General features: G+C 46.0%; 1 protein-coding gene across 1 annotated transcript in view; it reads right to left on the bottom strand.

Annotated features, from left to right (window-relative positions):
* The window catches only part of LOC135543329 (fibroblast growth factor 14-like), an 80742-nt gene that overhangs the window by 25680 nt on the left and 41957 nt on the right, over positions 1–13105 (bottom strand). The gene's annotated exons all lie outside the window — the stretch shown is intronic.

The following is a 13105-nucleotide window of genomic DNA, read 5'->3' as shown; positions in this document are numbered from 1 at the left end:
GTTCAGAAAAAGAAGGCACTTGTAATAAGCAGTCCAAGAGTTGACTCTTACCGCTGTGCATCGAATCATCCTCTGCTGCAACACAGTAAGGTGCAGGTTGCATGAAATCTATCTCATTGAATCCTCTCCAGTTACTCTGTAGGCCTATAGAGTTATGGTACCACAGCCTACTTACCAACAGGTCTTTTCACACTACAGTACTTACTGGCCATATGGTCAGACCTGGTGTATGGCATCCCATAACTTGGTGTAATATGAATGAATACCAACCCGCACACTGCCTGTCCCAAATGGTCTATCGCCACATGTTCATAACGCTACACATCTGGTTGACCAGAGAACTTCAAGCAGAAAGAGGGCTACATCTATTTAAATCTACTTACTGATTTTAGTGCACACACACACACACACACACACACACACACACACACACACACACACACACACACACACACACACACACACACACACACACACACACACACACACACACACACACACACACACACACACACATTGCACAGTGGGGAATGGAAATAAAACATCTTGTTGTCTTTGTGCTGATGTTTTTATCCAGGTCAACTGCTGTTGAGGATCATTAATAAATCAAAGCTTCCTGACTACATTTACATAAAAATCCTTTCTCCTCATTTCAATATTTAAAAAAAACCTTCAAAAGGAAACGTTCACCCACTTCACCCCCTTCCTCCCAAAACCCCCTTCCCTGTCTATGTAGTGAATAAGAGTGGAACGAACGGTTTAAAAACACTCTAAAACACTCTCTCTCTTCCTCTCTCTCTCTTTCTCTCCTCTCATGTGTCTCTCTCTCTCTCTCTCTCTCTCTCTCTATCTATCTCTCTATGCCAAAGGGCCTCATTACTACATATGCAGATGAGTGTGTGAAAAAGAATGAGAGAGAGAGAGGGAAAGAGAAAGAGAGGGAGATGATGTAGAGAAGCTGCTGTGTTATATCCTGAGAGGAGTTATCTTCCACATTTAAATCAATACATTAGCTGATCATCCTGTCTGTAGGATGTGTGTATGCTATATATTTCTTTGTCCTGCATACTTTCCTTTTATATCCTTCCGAATGAGGTTATCGGAAAAAAGGGAAGAGAAGGATAAAGAGAAAGGGATATTTTGTTTTCTGCAGAGGAGAGGAGAGCTCCCTCCATAGGTAACACAGGAGCACAGCACTCTTCCCCCCCCTCTCTCCATCCTCCTCTCTTTATTCTCTCTTTACAGAACGATAGTCTAAGCTGATATATCATTGCACGAATGGAAACTTAATCATAGTGAATGAATAACACCCTAGGAGTTATTAATACTGTAGGTGTGTTCATCAGAGAATAACAACTAGACCGTTATACAAAACTAGTATACAACAGAAAAGGCCATTATATTTGATAGCGGAACAAGACATTTAGTGAAAATGAAAAGCACAATCAATCACTCTGCTAATGAAGGGATCCCCTTGGGTGTGAGTCATGGGTGGGCAGGGGAGAGAGGGAGGAAGAGAGGCAGATAAAGGGAGAGAAAGAGAGAGGGGTGTTTGCAAATGATTCAAGACTCAGAAAGAGAAGGAAGAGAGGGATGGAGAGAAGAAAGACAGTGCGTGGAGGGAGAGAAGGAGAGCGAGATAAAAAGAAGAGAGAGAGGGACACGTCACAGCTTCTACAGGTTTCCCTGTGGGGGCGTGGAGGGATAACCGTCTCTCTCTTTTGCACACTGATGTGCTGAGTCACAGCGCACGCACGCACGCAGCACACGCGCACACACACACACACACACACACACACACACACACACACACACACACACACACACACACACACACACACACACACACACACACACACACACACACACACACACACACACACACACACACACACACACACACACACACACATACATCTCGGTTGATGAAGCCGGGACAGTCCTCCTGCAGTGCCACCCCTCTGTTGCCTAGGTAACGTCTGGTGAATAACTATGAGGAACCTCTGGGCGGTAGACAATAGGAATATTGGAATGTTCTATATGGGAGGAGTCAGGGGTAATGGTCAGGCTACAGACAAAAGTGTCAATATTAGCCCACAACAAGTGATCTATAGGTGATTACGCGATGCCAAACTGACCTTAGATTAGTATTCCAGCTGAATACACAGAGAAACATAGGATGCAAAGGGAAAGAACACTACCATGGACCCAACAATAACCAGACACAACCAGACAAAAATAAAAATGGCATCATTTTTTATTCAACATTTATTTTGTGGAGTGGATGCTTCATTTTCACCAACCTCACATCTCTTGTAACCTTGCAATGACACAGAATATTTAACTAACAAGATGTTGAAAACGCCAAACAGATTAACAGAAACACTTCTGATGACTGAATATGCACCAAGTAACCCCAAAAAGCTTTTCTTTCTACACCAGTGTAAAAGCAGTGAAGAGTTTGAAAAAGGTTTTGAACAGCATAAACACAGGACATGTTAAATAATAGAGACGTGAATGCTACTCTAACTCCACAGGCATTCAGGTTACTTTGCAGCATCCCTCCTCCCAACTCCTTGTGTTAACTAGCTTGCTTTCACACACAAACACACACACATACGCATGCACACGCACACTCAGACAAGGCTATGTCTGTATCTGTACCACGAGGCTATGTCTGTATCTGTACCACAAGGCTATGTCTGTACCTGTACCACAAGGCTATGTCTGTACCTGTACCACAAGGCTATGTCTGTACCTGTACCACGAGGCTATGTCTGTACCTGTACCACAAGGCTATGTCTGTACCTGTACCACGAGGCTATGTCTGTACCTGTACCACGAGGCTATGTCTGTATCTGTACCATAAGGCTATGTCTGTACCTGTACCACAAGGCTATGTCTGTACCTGTACCACAAGGCTATGTCTGTACCTGTACCACAAGGCTATGTCTGTACCTGTACCACGAGGCTATGTCTGTACCTGTACCACAAGGCTATGTCTGTACCTGTACCACGAGGCTATGTCTGTACCTGTACCACACAAGGCTATGTCTGTACCTGTACCACAAGGCTATGTCTGTATCTATACCAAAGGCTATGTCTGTACCTGTACCACAAGGCTATGTCTGTACCTGTACCACAAGGCTATGTCTGTACCTGTACCACAAGGCTATGTCTGTATCTATACCACAAGGCTATGTCTGTACCTGTACCACGAGGCTATGTCTGTACCTGTACCACAAGGCTATGTCTGTACCTGTACCACAAGGCTATGTCTGTATCTATACCACAAGGCTATGTCTGTATCTATACCACAAGGCTATGTCTGTACCTGTACCACAAGGCTATGTCTGTATCTACCACAAGGCTATGTCTGTACCTGTACAAGGCTATGTCTGTACCTGTACTGTATCTGTACCACAAGGCTATGTCTGTATACAAGGCTATGTCTGTATCTATACCACAAGGCTATGTCTGTACCTGTACCACAAGGCTATGTCTGTACCGGTACCACAAGGCTATGTCTGTACCTGTACCACAAGGCTATGTCTGTACCTGTACCACAAGGCTATGTCTGTATCTATACCACAAGGCTATGTCTGTACCTACCTGTACCTGTACCTGTACCACAAGGCTATGTCTGTACCTGTACCACAAGGCTATGTCTGTACCTGTACCACAAGGCTATGTCTGTATCTATACCACAAGGCTATGTCTGTACCTGTACCACGAGGCTATGTCTGTACCGGTACCACAAGGCTATGTCTGTATCTGTACCACAAGGCTATGTCTGTATCTATACCACAAGGCTATGTCTGTACCTGTACCACGAGGCTATGTCTGTACCTGTACCACAAGGCTATGTCTGTACCTGTACCACAAGGCTATGTCTGTATCTATACCACAAGGCTATGTCTGTACCTGTACCACGAGGCTATGTCTGTACCGGTACCACAAGGCTATGTCTGTACCTGTACCACAAGGCTATGTCTGTACCTGTACCACAAGGCTATGTCTGTACCTGTACCACAAGGCTATGTACCACAAGGCTTCTGTACCTGTACCACAAGGCTATGTCTGTATCTGTACCACAAGGCTATGTCTGTACCTGTACCACAAGGCTATGTCTGTACCTGTACCACAAGGCTATGTCTGTATCTGTACCACAAGGCTATGTCTGTATCTGTACCACAAGGCTATGTCTGTATCTGTACCACAAGGCTATGTCTGTATCTGTACCACAAGGCTATGTCTGTACCGGTACCACAAGGCTATGTCTGTACCTGTACCACAAGGCTATGTCTGTATCTGTACCACAAGGCTATGTCTGTACCTGTACCACAAGGCTATGTCTGTACCGGTACCACAAGGCTATGTCTGTATCTGTACCACAAGGCTATGTCTGTACCTGTACCACAAGGCTATGTCTGTACCTGTACCACAAGGCTATGTCTGTACCGGTACTGTCTGTACCTGTACCACAAGGCTATGTCTGTATCTGTACCACAAGGCTATGTCTGTATCTATACCACAAGGCTATGTCTGTACCGGTACCACAAGGCTATGTCTGTACCTGTACCACAAGGCTATGTCTGTACCTGTGACACCACCAAGTGGTCACATATCTCTAGTGCCCCCCAACCTCAGGTCACTTAGTGACCTGAGGCCAAACCACACGACCAACAGCATTGGACACTTTATGGAACACAAAGCACAATCACATCCTGGCATATCCAAGGCCTGAGGTCATCTGCCTTTGGCCTAAAGAGCAGAAACCTGGATTTCATCAAAGAAATCGGAAATACAGACATTGTCATCCTGCAAGAAACCTGGTATAGAGGAGACGGACCCACTGGTTGCCCTTTAGGTTACAGAGAGCTTGTAGTCCCATCCACCAAACTACCAGGTGTGAAACAGGAAGGGTATGCTAATTTGGTATAGAGCAGACCTAGCTCACTCCATTAAAGTCATCAAAACAGGAATTTGACTAGAAATTCAAAAGGAAATCTTAACAGAGAAAAATGTCCTCCTGTGTGCTACCTATATCCCCCCCCGAGAATCACCATACTTTAATGAAGACAGATTTTCCATCCTGGAGGGGGAAATCAATCATTTCCAGGCCCAGGGACATGTACTAGTCTGTGGCGACGTTAAATGCCATAACCTTCCGTGGCCTCTAACTGCTCTTAAACGCTAGTAAAACTAAATGCATGCTCTTCAACCGATTGCTGCCCGCACCCACCTGCCCGACTAGCATCACTACTCTGGACAGTTCTGACTTAGAATATGTGGACAACTACAAATACCTAGGTGTCTGGCTAGACTGTAAACTCTCCTTCCAGACTCATATTAATCCAAAATTAAATCTAGAATCGGCTTCCTATTTCGCAACAAAGCCTCCTTCATTCACGCTGCCAAACATACCCTTGTAAAACGGCCTATTCTACTGATCCTCGACTTTGGCGATGTCATTTACAAAATAGCCTCCAACACTCTACTCAGCAAACTGGATGGTGTCTATCACAGTGCCATCCGTTTTGTCACCAAAGCCCCATATACCACCCACCACTGCGACCTACTTCTGGCGCCGACAGAGATGGCCGCCTCGCTTCGCGTTCCTTGGAAACTATGCAGTTTTTTGTTTTTTTTACGTGTTATTTCTTACATTAGTACCCCAGGTCATCTTAGGTTTCATTACATACAGTCGAGAAGAACTACTGAATATAAGAGCAGCGTCAACTCACCATCAGTACGACCAAGAATATGACTTTCGCGAAGCGGATCCTGTGTTCTGCCTTTCACCCAGGACAACGGAATGGATCCCAGCCGGCGACCCAAAAAAACGACTTCGTTAAAGAGGGAAATAATTTTGCACGCCCAATTTATCAGTTTTTGATTTGTTAAAAAAGTTTGAAATATCCAATAAATGTTGTTCCACATCATGATTGTGTCCCACTTGTTGTTGATTCTTCACAAAAAAATACAGTTTTATATCTTTATGTTTGAAGCCTGAAATGTGGCAAAAGGTCGCAAAGTTCAAGGGGGCCAAATACATTCGCAAGGCACTGTATATCTCCCTCACTAACTTTAAGCATCAGCTATGTGTGCAGCTTACCGATCATTGCACCTATACATAGTCCATCTGTAAATAGCCCACCCAACAACCTACCTCACCCCCATATTGTTTTTATTTACTTTTTTGCTCTTTTGCACACCAGTATTTCTACTTGCACATCATCATCTGGACATCTATCACTTCTGTGTTAATTTGCTACATTGTAATTACTTTGCTTCCATGGCCTATTTATTGCCTTACCTCCTTACTCCATTCGCACACACTGTATAATGATTTTTCTATTGTGTTATTGACTGTATGTTTGTTTATCCCATGTGTAACTCTGTGTTGGTTTTTGTTGCACTGCTTTGCTTTATCTTGGCCAGGTCACAGTTGTAAATGACAACTTGTTCTCAACTGGCCTACCTGGTAAATATAAAAATAAAGGTTAAATGGTTAAATAAAGGTGTAATATATAAATAATAGAACCTGACCCCCTCAGCACACAGGGAGACAAACACCTGCCTGGAGGTGACAGCATTCCCATATGCCCCCTTAGGCACAACTATGACAACATAACCAACAAAAACGGGTCACAACTCCTGCAGCTCTGTCGCACGCTGGGTATGTACAAAGTCAATGGTAGGCTTCGAGGAGACTCCTATGGTAGGTACACCTATAGCTCATCTCTTGGCAGTAGTACTGTAGACTACTTTATCACTGACCTCAACCCAGAGTCTCTCAGAGCGTTCACAGTCAGCCCACTGACACCCCTATCAGATCACAGCAAAATCACAGTCCACTTGAACAGAGCAATATTCAATCATGATGCATCAAAGCCAAATGACCTGAGTAATATTAAGAAATGCTATAGATAGAAGGAATGTAGTGTGGAAACCTAATAGTGAAGGTGTAAATTTGGCTGTAGAAAATGTTAACAGTATATTTGATCTCTCAGCTTCCCTATCTATTCTAAACATTTAAAACAGAAAACCGAAGAAAATGAACAACAATGACAAATGGTTTGATGAAGAATTTAAAAACCTAAGAAAGATATTGAGAAACCTGTCCAGCCAAAAACATAGATACCCAGAAAACCTGAGTCCACGCCTTCACTATGGTGAATCACTAAAACAATACAAAAATTCACTACGGAAAAAGAAGGAAAGGCTTGTCAGGTATCAGCTCAATGTAATTGAAGAATCCATTCAGATCCAGTCAGTAACCACTTCTGGGAAAATTGGAAAACATTCAACATCCAACAGTAACCTCAAATAATTATCTATCCAAAATCGAGATGTATGGGTAAAATACTTCCAAAATCATTTTGGCTCTATAACAAAGAACAAACAGCAAAAACATATACATGATCAAATACAGATCTTTGAATAAACTCTTACAGACGACCAGAGCCCACTGGATTGATTCTCCAATGACCTGGAATGAACTACAGGACAAAATAAAAACCCTCCAACCAAAAAAGGCCTGTGGTGTTGATGGTATCCTCAATGAAATTATCAATTATCATTCACCATCCAGTCAGTAACCTCTCTGTAACATGGGGGCTTTCATTCACCATCCAGTCAGTAACCTCTCTGTAACATGGGGGGGCTGTCATTCACCATCCAGTCAGTAACCTCTCTATAACATGGGGGGCTGTCATTCACCATCCAGTCAGTAACCTCTCTATAACATGGGGGCTGTCATTCACCATCCAGTCAGTAACCTCTCTATAACATGGGGGCTGTCATTCACCATCCAGTCAGTAACCTCTCTATAACATGGGGGGCTGTCATTCACCATCCAGTCAGTAACCTCTCTGTAACATGGGGGCTGTCATTCACCATCCAGTCAGTAACCTCTCTGTAACATGGGGGCTGTCATTCACCATCCAGTCAGTAACCTCTCTGTAACATGGGGGCTGTCATTCACCATCCAGTCAGTAACCTCTCTGTAACATGGGGGCTGTCATTCACCATCCAGTCAGTAACCTCTCTGTAACATGGGGGCTGTCATTCACCATCCAGTCAGTAACCTCTCTGTAACATGGGGGCTGTCATTCACCATCCAGTCAGTAACCTCTCTGTAACATGGGGGCTGTCATTCACCATCCAGTCAGTAACCTCTCTGTAACATGGGGGCTGTCATTCACCATCCAGTCAGTAACCTCTCTGTAACATGGGGGCTGTCATTCACCATCCAGTCAGTAACCTTCAACATGGGGGCTGTCAATCATCCAGTCAGTAACCTCTCTGTAACATGGGGGCTGTCATTCACCATCCAGTCAGTAACCTCTCTGTAACATGGGGGCTGTCATTCACCATCCAGTCAGTAACCTCTCTGTAACATGGGGGCTGTCATTCACCATCCAGTCAGTAACCTCTCTGTAACATGGGGGCTGTCATTCACCATCCAGTCAGTAACCTCTCTGTAACATGGGGGCTGTCATTCACCATCCAGTCAGTAACCTCTCTGTAACATGGGGGCTGTCATTCACCATCCAGTCAGTAACCTCTCTGTAACATGGGGGCTGTCATTCACCATCCAGTCAGTAACCTCTCTGTAACATGGGGGCTGTCATTCACCATCCAGTCAGTAACCTCTCTGTAACATGGGGGCTGTCATTCACCATCCAGTCAGTAACCTCTCTGTAACATGGGGGCTGTCATTCACCATCCAGTCAGTAACCTCTCTGTAACATGGGGGCTGTCATTCACCATCCAGTCAGTAACCTCTCTGTAACATGGGGGGCTGTCATTCACCATCCAGTCAGTAACCTCTCTGTAACATGGGGGGCTGTCATTCACCATCCAGTCAGTAACCTCTCTGTAACATGGGGGCTGTCATTCACCATCCAGTCATTAACCTCTCTGTAACATGGGGGCTGTCATTCACCATCCAGTCAGTAACCTCTCTGTAACATGGGGGCTGTCATTCACCATCCAGTCAGTAACCTCTCTGTAACATGGGGGCTGTCATTCACCATCCAGTCATTCACCATCCAGTCAGTAACCTCTCTGTAACATGGGGGCTGTCATTCACCATCCAGTCAGTAACCTCTCTGTAACATGGGGGCTGTCATTCACCATCCAGTCAGTAACCTCTCTGTAACATGGGGGCTGTCATTCCCCATCCAGTCATTCACCATCCAGTCAGTAACCTCTCTGTAACATGGGGGCTGTCATTCACCATCCAGTCAGTAACCTCTCTGTAACATGGGGGCTGTCATTCACCATCCAGTCAGTAACCTCTCTGTAACATGGGGGCTGTCAATCACCATCCAGTCAGTAACCTCTCTGTAACATGGGGGCTGTCAATCACCATCCAGTCAGTAACCTCTCTAACATGGGGGCTGCCATTCACCATCCAGTCAGTAACCTCTCTGTAACATGGGGGCTGTCATTCACCATCCAGTCAGTAACCTCTCTGTAACATGGGGGTCTGTCATTCACCATCCAGTCAGTAACCTCTCTGTAACATGGGGGCTGTCATTCACCATCCAGTCAGTAACCTCTCTCATTCAACATGGGGGGGCTGTCATTCACCATCCAGTCAGTAACCTCTCTGTAACATGGGGGCTGTCATTCACCATCCAGTCAGTAACCTCTCTGTAACATGGGGGCTGTCATTCACCATCCAGTCAGTAACCTCTCTGTAACATCGGGGCTGTCATTCACCATCCAGTCATTAACCTCGCTGTAACATGGGGGCTGTCATTCACCATCCAGTCATTAACCTCACAGTAACATGGGGGCTGTCATTCACCATCCAGTCAGTAACCTCTCTGTAACATGGGGGCTGTCATTCACCATCCAGTCAGTAACCTCTCTGTAACATGGGGGCTGTCATTCCCCATCCAGTCATTCACCATCCAGTCAGTAACATTCTGTAACATGGGGGCTGTCATTCACATCCAGTCAGTAACCTCTCTGTAACATGGGGGCTGTCATTCACCATCCAGTCAGTAACCTCTCTGTAACATGGGGGCTGTCATTCACCATCCAGTCATTAACCATCCAGTCTGTAACCTCTGGGGGCTGTCATTCACCATCCAGTCAGTAACCTCTCTGTAACATGGGGGCTGTCATTCAGTAACCTCTCTGTAACATCCAGTCATTCACCATCATGTAACAGTCATTCACCATCCAGTCAGTAACCTCTCTGTAACATGGAGCCTGTCATTCACCATCCAGTCAGTAACCTCGCTGTAACATGGGGGCTGTCATTCCCCATCCAGTCAATCACCATCCAGTCAGTAACCTCTCTGTAACATGGGGGCTGTCAATCACCATCCAGTCAGTAACCTCTCTGTAACATGGGGGCTGTCAATCACCATCCAGTCAGTAACCTCTCTGTAACATGGGGGGCTGTCATTCACCATCCAGTCAGTAACCTCTCTGTAACATGGGGGCTGTCATTCACCATCCAGTCAGTAACCTCTCTGTAACATGGGGGCTGTCATTCACCATCCAGTCAGTAACCTCTCTGTAACATGGGGGCTGTCATTCACCATCCAGTCAGTAACCTCTCTGTAACATGGGGGCTGTCATTCACCATCCAGTCAGTAACCTCTCTGTAACATGGGGGCTGTCATTCACCATCCAGTCAGTAACCTCTCTGTAACATGGGGGCTGTCATTCACCATCCAGTCAGTAACCTCTCTGTAACATGGGGGCTGTCATTCACCATCCAGTCAGTAACCTCTCTGTAACATGGGGGCTGTCATTCACCATCCAGTCAGTAACCTCTCTGTAACATGGGGGCTGTCATTCACCTTCCAGTCATTAAACATCCAGTCAGTAACCTATCTGTAACATGGGGGCTGTCATTCACCATCCAGTCAGTAACCTCTCTGTAACATGGGGGTCAGTAACCTCTGTAACATCATTCACCATCCAGTCAGTAACCTCTCTGTAACATGGGGGGCTGTCATTCACCATCCAGTCAGTAACCTCTCTGTAACATGGGGGCTGTCATTCACCATCCAGTCAGTAACCTCTCTGTAACATGGGGGCTGTCATTCACCATCCAGTCAGTAACCTCTCTGTAACATGGGGGCTGTCATTCACCATCCAGTCAGTAACCTCTCTGTAACATGGGGGCTGTCATTCACAATCCAGTCAGTAACCTCTCTGTAACATGGGGGCTGTCATTCACCATCCAGTCAGTAACCTCTCTGTAACATGGGGGGGCTGTCATTCACCATCCAGTCATTCACCATCCAGTCTGTAACCTCTCTGTAACATGGGGGTTGTCATTCACCATCCAGAAATTCACCATCCAGTCAGTTACCTCTCTGTAACATGGGGGGGATGTCATTCACCATCCAGTCAGTAACATCTCTGTAACATGGGGGCTGTCATTCACCATCCAGTCAGTAACCTCTCTGTAACATGGGGGCTGTCATTCACCATCCAGTCATTAAACTCTCTGTAACATGGGGGCTGTCATTCACCATCCAGTCAGTAACCTCTCTGTAACATGGGGGCTGTCATTCACCATCCAGTCAGTAACCTCTCTGTAACATGGGGCTGTCATTCACCATCCAGTCAGTAACCTCTCTGTAACATGGGGGCTGTCATTCACCATCCAGTCAGTAACCTCTCTGTAACATGGGGGGCTGTCATTCACCATCCAGTCAGTAACCTCTCTGTAACATGGGGGCTGTCATTCACCATCCAGTCAGTAACCTCTCTGTAACATGGGGGCTGTCAATCACCATCCAGTCAGTAACCTCTTTGTAACATGGGGGCTGTCAATCACCATCCAGTCAGTAACCTCTTTGTAACATGGGGGCTGTCATTCACCATCCAGTCAGTAACCTCTCTGTAACATGGGGGCTGTCATTCACCATCCAGTCAGTAACCTCTCTGTAACATGGGGGCTGTCATTCACCATCCAGTCAGTAACCTCTCTGTAACATAGGGGGCTGTCATTCACCATCCAGTCAGTAACATCGCTGTAACATGGGGGCTGTCATTCCCCATCCAGTCAGTAACCTCTCTGTAACATGGGGCTGTCAATCACCATCCAGTCAGTAACCTCTCTGTAACATGGGGGCTGTCATTCACCATCCAGTCAGTAACCTCGCTGTAACATGGGGGCTGTCATTCCCCATCCAGTCATTCACCATCCAGTCAGTAACCTCTCTGTAACATGGGGGGGCTGTCATTCACCATCCAGTCAGTAACCTCTCTGTAACATGGGGGGCTGTCATTCACCATCCAGTCATTCACCATCCAGTCAGTAACCTCTCTGTAACATGGGGGCTGTCATTCACCATCCAGTCAGTAACCTCTCTGTAACATGGGGGCTGTCATTCACCATCCAGTCAGTAACCTCCGTGTAACATGGGGGCTGTCATTCACCATCCAGTCAGTAACCTCTCTGTAACATGGGGGGCTGTCATTCACCATCCAGTCAGTAACCTCTCTGTAACATGGGGGCTGTCATTCACCATCCAGTCAGTAACCTCTCTGTAACATGGGGGCTGTCATTCACCATCCAGTCAGTAACCTCTCTGTAACATGGGGGCTGTCATTCACCATCCAGTCAGTAACCTCTCTGTAACATGGGGGCTGTCATTCACCATCCAGTCAGTAACCTCTCTGTAACATGGGGGCTGTCATTCACCATCCAGTCAGTAACCTCTCTGTAACATGGGGGCTGTCATTCACCATCCAGTCAGTAACCTCTCTGTAACATGGGGGCTGTCATTCACCATCCAGTCAGTAACCTCTCTGTAACATGGGGGGCTGTCATTCACCATCCAGTCATTCAACATCCAGTCAGTAACCTCTCTGTAACATGGGGGGCTGTCATTCAACATCCAGTCAGTAACCTCTCTGTAACATGGGGGGCTGTCATTCACCATCCAGTCAGTAACCTCTCTGTAACATGGGGGCTGTCATTCACCATCCAGTCAGTAACCTCTCTGTAACATGGGGGCTGTCATTCACCATCCAGTCAGTAACCTCTCTGTAACATGGGGGCTGTCATTCACCATCCAGTCAGTAACCTCTCTGTAACATGGGGGCTGTCATTCAC

Source organism: Oncorhynchus masou, chromosome 7, assembly GCF_036934945.1.
Source record: "Oncorhynchus masou masou isolate Uvic2021 chromosome 7, UVic_Omas_1.1, whole genome shotgun sequence".
NCBI lineage: Eukaryota > Metazoa > Chordata > Actinopteri > Salmoniformes > Salmonidae > Oncorhynchus > Oncorhynchus masou.
The sequence above is the reverse complement of the archived record's forward strand: the minus strand, read 5'-3'. Positions and strand labels throughout refer to the sequence as shown.